Source organism: Prunus avium, chromosome 5 (genome assembly GCF_965620075.1).
Source record: "Prunus avium chromosome 5, drPruAviu1.hap1.1, whole genome shotgun sequence".
Lineage (NCBI taxonomy): Eukaryota > Viridiplantae > Streptophyta > Magnoliopsida > Rosales > Rosaceae > Prunus > Prunus avium.
This window is the reverse complement of record NC_142288.1, coordinates 1,551,567-1,564,211: the sequence shown is the minus strand read 5'-3', so window position 1 is coordinate 1,564,211 and position 12,645 is coordinate 1,551,567. Positions and strand designations below refer to the sequence as shown.

At 41.1% G+C, this 12,645-nt stretch overlaps 1 non-coding gene across 1 annotated transcript; it reads left to right on the top strand.

Moving 5' to 3' along the window:
• The first annotated feature begins 204 nt into the window (after positions 1–204).
• On the top strand, positions 205–311 carry LOC148294202 (small nucleolar RNA R71). Its single transcript, XR_015836205.1, has one exon. It is a non-coding gene; the product is annotated as a small nucleolar RNA R71 (small nucleolar RNA).
• The last annotated feature ends 12,334 nt before the right edge of the window (positions 312–12,645 follow it).

Sequence of the window (12,645 nt, the reverse complement as noted above, 5' to 3'; positions counted from 1 at the left end):
ACACTAGAAGCATCATTAGAACCACTAATAACACGTTTACCTCTTGTATCCGTATGTTGGGTCTCCATTGCTATCTCCTCAAAGAGTTCGTACGTTTCTTCTGGAGTTTTGGTTTTAAAAGAACCACCTGCAAAATTGGTGACTATATTATGACTAGAAGGGGTTAGTCCTTTATAAAACATACGCATTTGAAGCTTCAATGGAATCCCATGATGAGGACATTGGTTGAGCAACCCATTGAATTTCTCCCATGCTTCACAAAACGATTCATCATCTTGCTGTGCAAATAACAAGATCTTGTCCCTAAGCATGTCGGTCTTTTGCGTGGAGAAGTATTTTTCCAGGAACTTCTTTTGAATGGCAGACCATGTAGTGAGTGAACCAGGCTTCAAAGAATTCAACCAATACTTCGCCTTATCCTTTAAAGTGTATGGAAACACTCTCATTCGAAGTTGATCTTCTGTCACACCTGTCAAGGGAAAAGAACTCACAACATTAAAAATATCCTTTATATGAGTCAATGGATCTTCATTAGGTAAACCATAAAAGGAAGGCAGCATATTAAGATGAGAAGATTTAAGCTCATAATTTCGAGCTACAGTGGGCAGCAAAATGCTTGAAGGAGATGCTGGAATTGTTGGGATATCAAGTTCTCCCATGAACTCAATGGCAGCCATCATTTCTTCTTCTTCTTGGTCTGAACTTGCTTCCGAATTTGAAAGTGAAGAACCGGGAAGTTCAGTGTGGAGAGCAAGACTTGTAAATGTAGCAAGAGCTTGCTCTTTTGCAGTTGACAACTCCCTTTCTAGACGATTCTGAATTTCAGAGGTCACTCGTCTGGGTTGCAATGATGGTCCTGCGTTCAAAGATCTAGAACGTTGGAACGAAGACCTCACTTGTTCAAGTAATGGATTTTTAGACATAAACTACCTGAAACAGAAAATTAGATTAATTAGAAACACTAAAAAGAATAGGGTAACCTTGGGCACATAACCAGGGAAGAACTTTCGTTCAGTCCCCGGCAACGGCGCCAAAATTTGTTGTTAATATTATGTTAACTCGCAATTGTACGGGGCAATTAGTAGTATAGCAAGACAAGTACGAGGTCGTACCCACGAAGACTGAGAAGTTAAAACTAGTTATGTACTTAGATTACCAAATTCAAGAAAGTAGGAGGTTATGTCTAAAACAGAATTTAAAACAAGAGTGGTTGTGATTGTTGAACAAAAGAAGCAAAATGAAATTGCAAACAAAAACAAGTAAACAAATGTAACAAAGAGTGGTTTTAAGAGTTGGAAAACAGATTTTGAGACTAGGGCATTCGAATCACCATAACAATTCAATTCTGGGTTATAAAGATTCAAGTAACAAGTCTAATTCAGATTCAAAGATTGATTCTAGCTAAAGTATGATTAGGCCATGGTGTTTGGTCCTAACCTTGTGTTCCTAATTCCCTAATTTGATCATTTGTTGTCTAACCTAAAATTAAGCATTAGGAACCCATTAAGCATAGAAGAACATTTTAAACAACCAAGTATGTATCTAATCCCTGTTGTCGAATGTCCATACATACTCTTCCTATTCATAGTTCAATTCGAATTAAAGCATGGTGTATACTCTTAATTCAAACCAAGATAGTTAACAAACAAGTTCTAATGGTGATCAATCATTCAAACAAGCATGTTAACTTATAAGCATAATGAATAAGAACATGAATCATGAATCAAACTTGAAACTCCAAACTTATAAACCCAGAATATTCATGTTAGGTTACATCGAAGCCCTAGTTATGGATTTAGCTACTCATAATGGAAAAGAGACTTGAACAGAAATGAGAAAACATAATGAATACAATAAGAGTAGAAAAACCCTTTTTCTGAAGTTCTTGTGGTGTCCAAGGCTTCTCCAAGTGCTTCTCCACTTCTAATGCTTCTCCAAGAGCTTCCCCACTTCTAGAAAGATGTATGAAGGATATGGAGGTGATTTGGGATGAGTTTGAGTGAGTGGTGATGGCTAAGGAAGATGAAATTCGTAGGGAAATGAAAGAGAGGTTTGCTGGAGTTGTTTTGGTGATTGTTGGAGTGTTTGGGATTTTGAGAGTGTTTGAGGATGGTTGGAGTGAATTGTGGGGGTTGTGAATCTCAGGATTTGTTGTGTCTTGAATGTGGAATGGATGTGGTATTTATAGGGAGAGGGGAGTGACAAATCTGAATTCAATATGGCTAATGCATACAACACTTGCATTATAAAAGATGAATTGGTTGATGCACTTCACTAATGCATACAACACTTGCATTATAAAATCTGAATTGGTTGATGCACTTCACCAATAGATCCCACCAGCAGCCCTAGCTCATCTTCATGTCACCATGACCAAGCTTCCAACCAGAAATGATAGCTCATACCTAGCTCACCATGACCAAGCATCCAACCAGCACATGCTGAGGTCAGCATAACCAGCAACTTCAAGGGCTTACAACTTGGGCTTCTCTTAATCAAATTAGGACTTTAAGCACTCGAAATTGAAGTTCAGAATGTCTTCTTTCCAGCCATATATCATTTGGGCCAATCCAAGGTCGGAGGAGGAAGTTAAGGCCAAAACAAATTGCTAACTCATTTTGCGCGCTGATAAAATCCATCCTGAGCATGGCTCTGTGTTTGCTAGGTAACAGACTCCATATTTATCCAATGGGGTTGAATTTTGGATATGTTATAGTACACACCCATTGGAACAACTTTCATGAAGAATGCTGCCTCATCCGAGCTGTGTAGGTTGCTGAAACAAAGCTTGCAATATGACCTACGGAACTGGACTGGCAGGGGGCTGTAGCCAAAATGAGTTTGTCTTTTAAGCTCTTCTTCCATTCATCCAAATTAGGCCTTAACATGCTTGAATTGCATGAATTATGCTCTCTTGCTCTATTGGCCTACAAAACACACAAAGGGAGGGAAATAACTTAGAATTATAGGAACTAAGCAAAAGAAGTAAGTAAATTGGGCATGTATATGTATGAAATTATGAGCTTAACATATTCCATACTTCTAGCAATTGGATTTCACTCAAAACTGTCCAAATGACTCCTCCCACCATATTATGATGTTGCCCAGGTTTTGGGCTCGATCCGAAATCAATAGGTGTTCCAAATTGGACAATTCAAGTTGAACGGCAGTTCGTTCCTAATTGGAGGGGTTGGTGAATTCCATACTTCTAGCGATTGGATTTCACTCAAAACTCACCAAATGACTCCTTCCACCATATTATGATGTTGCCCATGTTTTGGGCTCGATCCGAAATCAATAGGTGTTCCAAATTGGACAATTCAAGTTCAACGGCAGTTCGTTCCTAATTGGAGTGGTTGGTGTATTCAATACTTCTAGCGATTGGATTTCACTCAAAACTCACCAAATGACTCCTCCCACCATATTATGATGTTGCCCAAGTTTGGGGATCGATCCGAAATCAATAGGTGTGAGAAATTGGACAATTCAAGTTCAACCGCAGTTCGTTCCTAATTGGAGTGGTTGGTGTAATCCATACTTCTAGCGATTGGATTTCATTCAGAAGTCACCAAATGACTCCTCCCATCGTATTATGATGTTGCCCAAGTTTGGGGCTCGATCCGAAATCAATAGGTGTGAGAAATTGGACAATTCAAGTTCAACGGCAGATCGTTCCTAATTGGAGTGGTTGGTGTCTCCCATACTTCTAGCGATTGGATTTCACTCAAAACTCACCAAATGACTCCTCCCACCATATTATGATGTTGCCCAAGTTTGGGGCTCGATCCGAAATCAATATGTGTGAGAAATTGGACAATTCAAGTTCAGCGGCAGTTCGTTCCTAATTGGAGTGGTTGGTGTCTTCCATACTTCTAGCGATTGGATTTCACTCAAAACTCACCAAATGACTCCTCCCCCCATATTATGATGTTGCCCATGTTTTGGGCTTGATCCGAAATCAATACGTGTTCGAAATTGGACAATTCAAGTTCAACGGCTGTTCGTTCCTAATTGGAGTGGTTGGTGCATTCCATACTTCTAGCGATTGGATTTCACTCAAAACTCACCAAATGACTCCTCCCACCACATTACGATGTTGCCCAAGTTTGGGGCTCGATCCATAATTAATATGTGTTCCAAATTGGACAATTCAAGTTCAACGGCAGTTCGTTCTTAATTGAAGTGGTTGGTGTATTCCATACTTCTAGCGATTGGATTTCACTCGAAACTCACCAAATGACTCCTCCCACCATATTATGATGTTGCACAAGTTTGGGGTTCGATCCGAAATCAATAGGTGTTAGAAATTGGACAATTCAAGTTCAATGGCAGTTCGTTCCTAATTGGACTGGTTGGTGTATTCCATACTTCTAGCGATTGGATTTCACTCAACACTCACCAAATGACTCCTAACACCAAATTATGATGTTGCCCAAGTTTTGGGCTCGATCCGAAATCAATAGGTGTGAGAAATTGGACAATTCAAGTTCAACGGCAGTTCGTTCCTAATTGGAGTGGTTGGTGGATTCCATACTTCTAGCGATTGGATTTCACTCAAAACTAACCAAATGACTCCTCCCACCATATTATGATGTTGCCCAAGTTTTGGGCTCGATCCGAAATCAATAGGTGTTCCAAATTGGACAATTCAAGTTCAACGGCAGTTCGTTCCTAATTGGAGTGGTTGGTGTATTCCATACTTCTAGCGATTGGATTTCACTCAAAACTCACCAAATGACTCCTAACACCAAATTATGATGTTGCCCAAGTTTTGGGCTCGATCCGAAATCAATAGGTGTTAGAAATTGGACAATTCAAGTTCAACGGCAGTTCGTTCCTAATTGGAGTGGTTGGTGTATTCCATACTTCTAGCGATTGGATTTCACTCGAAACTCACCAAATGACTCCTCCCACCATATTATGATGTTGCACAAGTTTGGGGTTCGATCCGAAATCAATAGGTGTTAGAAATTGGACAATTCAAGTTCAACGGCAGTTCGTTCCTAATTGGAGTGGTTGGTGTATTCCATACTTCTAGCGATTGGATTTCACTCAAAACTCACCAAATGACTCCTAACACCAAATTATGATGTTGCCCAAGTTTTGGGCTCGATCCGAAATCAATAGGTGTGAGAAATTGGACAATTCAAGTTCAACGGTAGTTCGTTCCTAATTGGAGTGGTTGGTGTATTCCATACTTCTAGCGATTGGATTTCACTCAAAACTAACCAAATGACTCCTCCCACCATATTATGATGTTGCCCAAGTTTTGGGCTCGATCCGAAATCAATAGGTGTGAGAAATTGGACAATTCAAGTTCAACGGCAGTTCGTTCCTAATTGGAGTGGTTGGTGTATTCCATACTTCTAGCGATTGGATTTCACTCAAAACTAACCAAATGACTCCTCCCACCATATTATGATGTTGCCCAAGTTTTGGGCTCGATCCGAAATCAATAGGTGTTCCAAATTGGACAATTCAAGTTCAACGGTAGTTCGTAATTGGAGTGGTTGGTGTATTCCATACTTCTAGCAATTGGATTTCACTCAAAACTCACCAAATGACTCCTCCCACCATATTATGATGTTGCCCAGGTTTGGGGCTCGATCCGAAATCAATAGGTGTGAGAAATTGGACAATTCAAGTTCAACGGCAGTTCGTTCCTAGTTGGAGTGGTTGGTGTATTCCATACTTCTAGCGATTGGATTTCACTCAAAACTCACCAAATGACTCCTAACACAAAATTATGATGTTGCCCAAGTTTTGGGCTCGATCCGAAATCAATTGGTGTTCGAAATTGGACAATTCAAGTTCAACGGCAGTTCGTTCCTAATTGGAGTGGTTGGTGTATTCCATACTTCCAGCGATTGGATTTCACTCAAAACTCACCAAATGACTCCTCCCACCATATTATGATGTTGCCCAAGTTTGGGGCTCGATCCGAAATCAATAGGTGTGAGAAATTGGACAATTCAAGTTCAACGGCAGTTCGTTCCGAATTGGAGTGGTTGGTGTATTCCATACTTCTAGCGATTGGATTTCACTCAAAACTAACCAAATGACTCCTCCCACCATATTATGATGTTGCCCAAGTTTTGGGCTCGATCCAAAATCAATAGGTGTTCCAAATTGGACAATTCAAGTTCAACGGCAGTTCGTTCCTAATTGGAGTGGTTGGTGTATTCCATACTTCCAGCGATTGGATTTCACTCAAAACTCACCAAATGACTCCTCCCACCATATTATAATGTTACCCAAGTTTTGGGCTCGATCCGAAATCAATAGGTGTTCCAAATTTGACAATTCAAGTTCAACGGCAGTTTGTTCCTAATTGGAGTGGTTGTTGTATTCCATACTTCTAGTGATTGGATTTCACTCAAAACTCACCAAATGACTCCTCCCACCATATTATGATGTTGCCCAAGTTTTGGGCTCGATCCGAAATCAATAGGTATGAGAAATTGGACAATTCAAGTTCAACGGCAGTTCGTTCCTAATTGGAGTGGTTGTTGTATTCCACACTTCTAGCGATTGGATTTCGGTCAAAACTCACCAAAAGACTCCTCCCACCATATTATGATGTTGCCCAAGTTTTGGGCTCGATCCGAAATCAATAGGTGTTCCAAATTGGACAATTCAATTTCAACGGCAGTTCGTTCCTAATTGGAGTGGTTGGTGTATTCCATACTTCTAGCGATTGGATTTCACTCAAAACTCACCAAATGACTCCACCCACCATATTATGATGTTGCCCAAGTTTTGGGCTCGATCCGAAATCTATAGGTGTTCCAAGTTGGACAATTCAAGTTCAACGACAGTTCGTTCCTAATTTGAGTGGTTGGTGTATTCCATACTTCTAGCGATTGGATTTCACTCAAAACTCACCGAATGACTCCTCCCACCATATTATGATGTTGCCCAAGTTTGGGGCTCGATCCGAAATCAATAGGTGTTCCAAATTGGACAATTCAATTTCAACGGCAGTTCGTTCCTAATTGGAGTGGTTGGTGTATTCCATACTTCTAGCGATTGGATTTCACTCAAAACTCACCAAATGACTCCTCCCACCATATTATGATGTTGCCCAAGTTTTGGGCTCGATCCGAAAACTATAGGTGTTCCAAGTTGGACAATTCAAGTTCAACGGCAGTTCGTTCCTAATTGGAGTGGTTGGTGTATTCCATACTTCTAGCGATTGGATTTCACTCAAAACTGAACAATGACTCCTCCCACCACATTATGATGTTGCCCAAGTTTTGGGCTCGATTCGAAATCAATAGGTGTGAGAAATTGGACAATTCAAGTTCAACGGCAGTTCGTTCCTAATTGGAGTGGTTGGTGTATTCCATACGTCTAGCGATTGGATTTCACTCAAAACTCACCAAATGACTCCTCCCACCATATTATGATGTTGCACAAGTTTGGGGCTCGATCCGAAATGAATAGGTGTGAGAAATTGGACAATTCAAGTTCAACGGCAGTTCGTTCCTAATTGGAGTGGTTGGTGTATTCCATACTTCTAGCGATTGGATTTCACTCAAAATTAACCAAATGACTCCTCCCCCCATATTATGATGTTGCCCAAGTTTTGGGGTTGATCCGAAATCAATAGGTATGAGAAATTGGACAATTCAAGTTCAACGGCAGTTCGTTCCTAATTGGAGGGGTTGGTGTTTTCCATACTTCTAGCGATTAGATTTCACTCAAAACTCACCAAATGACTCCTCCCACCATATTACGATGTTGACCAAGGTTGGGGCTCGATCCAAAAACAATAGGTGTTCCAAATTGGACAATTCAAGTTCAACGTCAATTCGTTCCTAATTGCAGTGGTTGGTGTATTCCATACTTCTAGCGATTGGATTTCACTCAAAACTCACCAAATGACTCCTCCCACCACATTATGTTGTGGCCCAAGTTTTGGGCTCGATCCGGAATCAATAGGTGTTCCAAATTGGACAATTCAAGTTCAACGGCAGTTCGTTTCTAATTGGAGTGGTTGTTGTATTCGACACTTCTAGCGATTGGATTTCGCTCAAAACTCACCAAATGACTTCTCCCACCATATTATGATGTTGCCCAAGTTTTGGGCTCGATTCGAAATCAATAGGTGTTGGAAATTGGACAATTCAAGTTCAACGGCAGTTCGTTCCAAATTGGAGTGGTTGGTATATTCCATACTTTTAGCGATTGGATTTCACTCAAAACTCACCAAATGACTCCTCCCACCATATTATGATGTTGCCCAAGCTTGGGGCTCGATCCGAAATCAATAGGTGTTCCAAATTGGACAATTCAAGTTCAACGGCAGTTCGTTCCTAATTGGAGTGGTTGGTGTATTCCATACTTCTAGCGAATGGATTTCACTCAAAACTCACCAAATGACTCCTCCCACTATATTACGATGTTGCCCAAGTTTTAGGCTCGATCCGAAATCAATAGGTGTTCCAAATTGGACAATTCAGGTTCAGTGGCAGTTCGTTCCTAATTGGAGTGGTTGGGGTATTCCATACTTCCAGCGATTGGATTTCACTCAAAACTCACCAAATGACTCCTCCCACCATATTATGATGTTGCCCAAGTTTGGGGCTCGATCCGAAATCAATAGGTGTTCCAAATTGGACAATTCAAGGTCAACGGCAGTTCGTTCCGAATTGGAGTGGTTGGTGTATTCCATACTTCTAGCGATTGGATTTCACTCAAAACTATCCAAATGACTCCTCCCACCATATTATGATGTTGCCCAAGTTTTGGGCTCGATCCGAAATCAATAGGTGTTCCAAATTGGACAATTCATGTTCAACGGCAGTTCGTTCCTAATTGGAGTGGTTGGTGTATTCCATACTTCTACCGATTGGATTTCACTCAAAACTCACCAAATGACCCCTCCCACTATATTACGATGTTGCCCAAGTTTTAGGCTCGATCCGAAATCAATGAGTGTTCCAAATTGGACAATTCAAGTTCAATGGCAGTTCGTTCCTAATTGGAGTGGTTGGTGTATTCCATACTTCTAGCGATTGGATTTCACTCAAAACTGAACAATGACTCCTCCCACCACATTATGATGTTGCCCAAGTTTTGGGCTCGATTCGAAATCAATAGGTGTGAGAAATTGGACAATTCAAGTTCAACGGCAGTTCGTTCCTAATTGGAGTGGTTGGTGTATTCCATACGTCTAGCGATTGGATTTCACTCAAAACTCACCAAATGACTCCTCCCACCATATTATGATGTTGCACAAGTTTGGGGCTCGATCCGAAATGAATAGGTGTGAGAAATTGGACAATTCAAGTTCAACGGCAGTTCGTTCCTAATTGGAGTGGTTGGTGTATTCCATACTTCTAGCGATTGGATTTCACTCAAAATTAACCAAATGACTCCTCCCCCCATATTATGATGTTGCCCAAGTTTTGGGGTTGATCCGAAATCAATAGGTATGAGAAATTGGACAATTCAAGTTCAACGGCAGTTCGTTCCTAATTGGAGGGGTTGGTGTTTTCCATACTTCTAGCGATTAGATTTCACTCAAAACTCACCAAATGACTCCTCCCACCATATTACGATGTTGACCAAGGTTGGGGCTCGATCCAAAAACAATAGGTGTTCCAAATTGGACAATTCAAGTTCAACGTCAATTCGTTCCTAATTGCAGTGGTTGGTGTATTCCATACTTCTAGCGATTGGATTTCACTCAAAACTCACCAAATGACTCCTCCCACCACATTATGTTGTGGCCCAAGTTTTGGGCTCGATCCGGAATCAATAGGTGTTCCAAATTGGACAATTCAAGTTCAACGGCAGTTCGTTTCTAATTGGAGTGGTTGTTGTATTCGACACTTCTAGCGATTGGATTTCGCTCAAAACTCACCAAATGACTTCTCCCACCATATTATGATGTTGCCCAAGTTTTGGGCTCGATTCGAAATCAATAGGTGTTGGAAATTGGACAATTCAAGTTCAACGGCAGTTCGTTCCAAATTGGAGTGGTTGGTATATTCCATACTTTTAGCGATTGGATTTCACTCAAAACTCACCAAATGACTCCTCCCACCATATTATGATGTTGCCCAAGCTTGGGGCTCGATCCGAAATCAATAGGTGTTCCAAATTGGACAATTCAAGTTCAACGGCAGTTCGTTCCTAATTGGAGTGGTTGGTGTATTCCATACTTCTAGCGAATGGATTTCACTCAAAACTCACCAAATGACTCCTCCCACTATATTACGATGTTGCCCAAGTTTTAGGCTCGATCCGAAATCAATAGGTGTTCCAAATTGGACAATTCAGGTTCAGTGGCAGTTCGTTCCTAATTGGAGTGGTTGGGGTATTCCATACTTCCAGCGATTGGATTTCACTCAAAACTCACCAAATGACTCCTCCCACCATATTATGATGTTGCCCAAGTTTGGGGCTCGATCCGAAATCAATAGGTGTTCCAAATTGGACAATTCAAGGTCAACGGCAGTTCGTTCCGAATTGGAGTGGTTGGTGTATTCCATACTTCTAGCGATTGGATTTCACTCAAAACTATCCAAATGACTCCTCCCACCATATTATGATGTTGCCCAAGTTTTGGGCTCGATCCGAAATCAATAGGTGTTCCAAATTGGACAATTCATGTTCAACGGCAGTTCGTTCCTAATTGGAGTGGTTGGTGTATTCCATACTTCTACCGATTGGATTTCACTCAAAACTCACCAAATGACCCCTCCCACTATATTACGATGTTGCCCAAGTTTTAGGCTCGATCCGAAATCAATGAGTGTTCCAAATTGGACAATTCAAGTTCAATGGCAGTTCGTTCCTAATTGGAGTGGTTGGTGTATTCCAAACTTCCAGCGATTGGATTTCACTCAAAACTCACCAAATGACTCCTCCCACCATATTATGATGTTGCCCAAGTTTGGGGCTCGATCCGAAATCAATAGGTGTTCCAAATTGGACAATTCAAGTTCAACGGCAGTTCGTTCCGAATTGGAGTGGTTGGTGTATTCCATACTTCTAGCGATTGGATTTCACTCAAAACTAACCAAATGACTCCTCCCACCATATTATGATGTTGCCCAAGTTTTGGGCTCGATCCAAAATCAATAGGTGTTCCAAATTGGACAATTCAAGTTCAATGGCAGTTCGTTCCTAATTGGAGTGGTTGGTGTATTCCATACTTCCAGCGATTGGATTTCACTCAAAACTCACCAAATGACTCCTCCCACCATATTATGATGTTGCCCAAGTTTGGGGCTCGATCCGAAATCAATAGGTGTTCCAAATTGGACAATTCAAGTTCAACGGCAGTTCGTTCCGAATTGGAGTGGTTGGTGTATTCCATACTTCTAGCGATTGGATTTCACTCAAAACTAACCAAATGACTCCTCCCACCATATTATGTTGTTGCCCAAGTTTTGGGCTCGATCCAAAATCAATAGGTGTTCCAAATTGGACAATTCAAGTTCAACGGCAGTTCGTTCCTAATTTGAGTGGTTGGTGTATTCCATACTTCTAGCGATTGGATTTCACTCAAAACTCACCAAATGACTCCTCCCACCATATTATGATGTTGCCCAAGTTTGGGGCTCGATCCGAAATCAATAGGTGTTCCAAATTGGACAATTCAAGTTCAACGGCAGTTCGTTCCTAATTGGAGTGGTTGGTGTATTCCATACTTCTACCGATTGGATTTCACTCAAAACTCACCAAATGACTCCTCCCACTATATTACGATGTTGCCCAAGTTTTAGGCTCGATCCGAAATCAATAAGTGTTCCAAATTGGACAATTCAAGTTCAATGGCAGTTCGTTCCTAATTGCAGTTGTTGGTGTATTCTATACTTCTAGCGATTGGATTTCACTCAAAACTCACCAAATGACTCCTCCCACCATATTATGATGTTGCCCAAGTGTGGGGCTCGATCCGAAATCAATAGGTGTGAGAAATTGGACAATTCAAGTTCAACGGCAGTTCGTTCCTAATTGGAGTGGTTGGTGTATTCCATACTTCTAGCGATTGGATTTCACAAAAAACTCACCAAATGACTCCTCCCACCATATTATGATGTTGCCCAAGTTTTGGGCTCGATCCGAAATCAATAGGTGTTCCAAATTTGACAATTCAAGTTCAACGGCAGTACGTTCCTAATTGGAGTGGTTGGTGTATTCCATACTTCTAGCTATTAGATTTCACTCAAAACTCACCAAATGAATCCTCCCACCATATTACGATGTTGACCAAGGTTGGGGCTCGATCCAAAAACAATAGGTGTACCAAATTGGACAATTCAAGTTCAACGGCAGTTCGTTCCTAATTGGAGGGGTTGGTGTATTCCATACTTCTAGCTATTAGATTTCACTCAAAACTCACCAAATGAATCCTCCCACCATATTACGATGTTGACCAAGGTTGGGGCTCGATCCAAAAACAATAGGTGTTCCAAATTGGACAATTCAAGTTCAACGGCAGTTCGTTCCTAATTGGAGTGGTTGGTGTATTCCACACCTCTAGCGATTGGATTTCACTCAAAACTCACCAAATGACTCCTCCCACCATATTATGATGTTGCCCAAGTTTTGGGCTCGATCCGAAATCAATAGGTGTGAGAAATTGGACAATTCAAGTTCAACGGCAGTTCGTTCCTAATTGGAGTG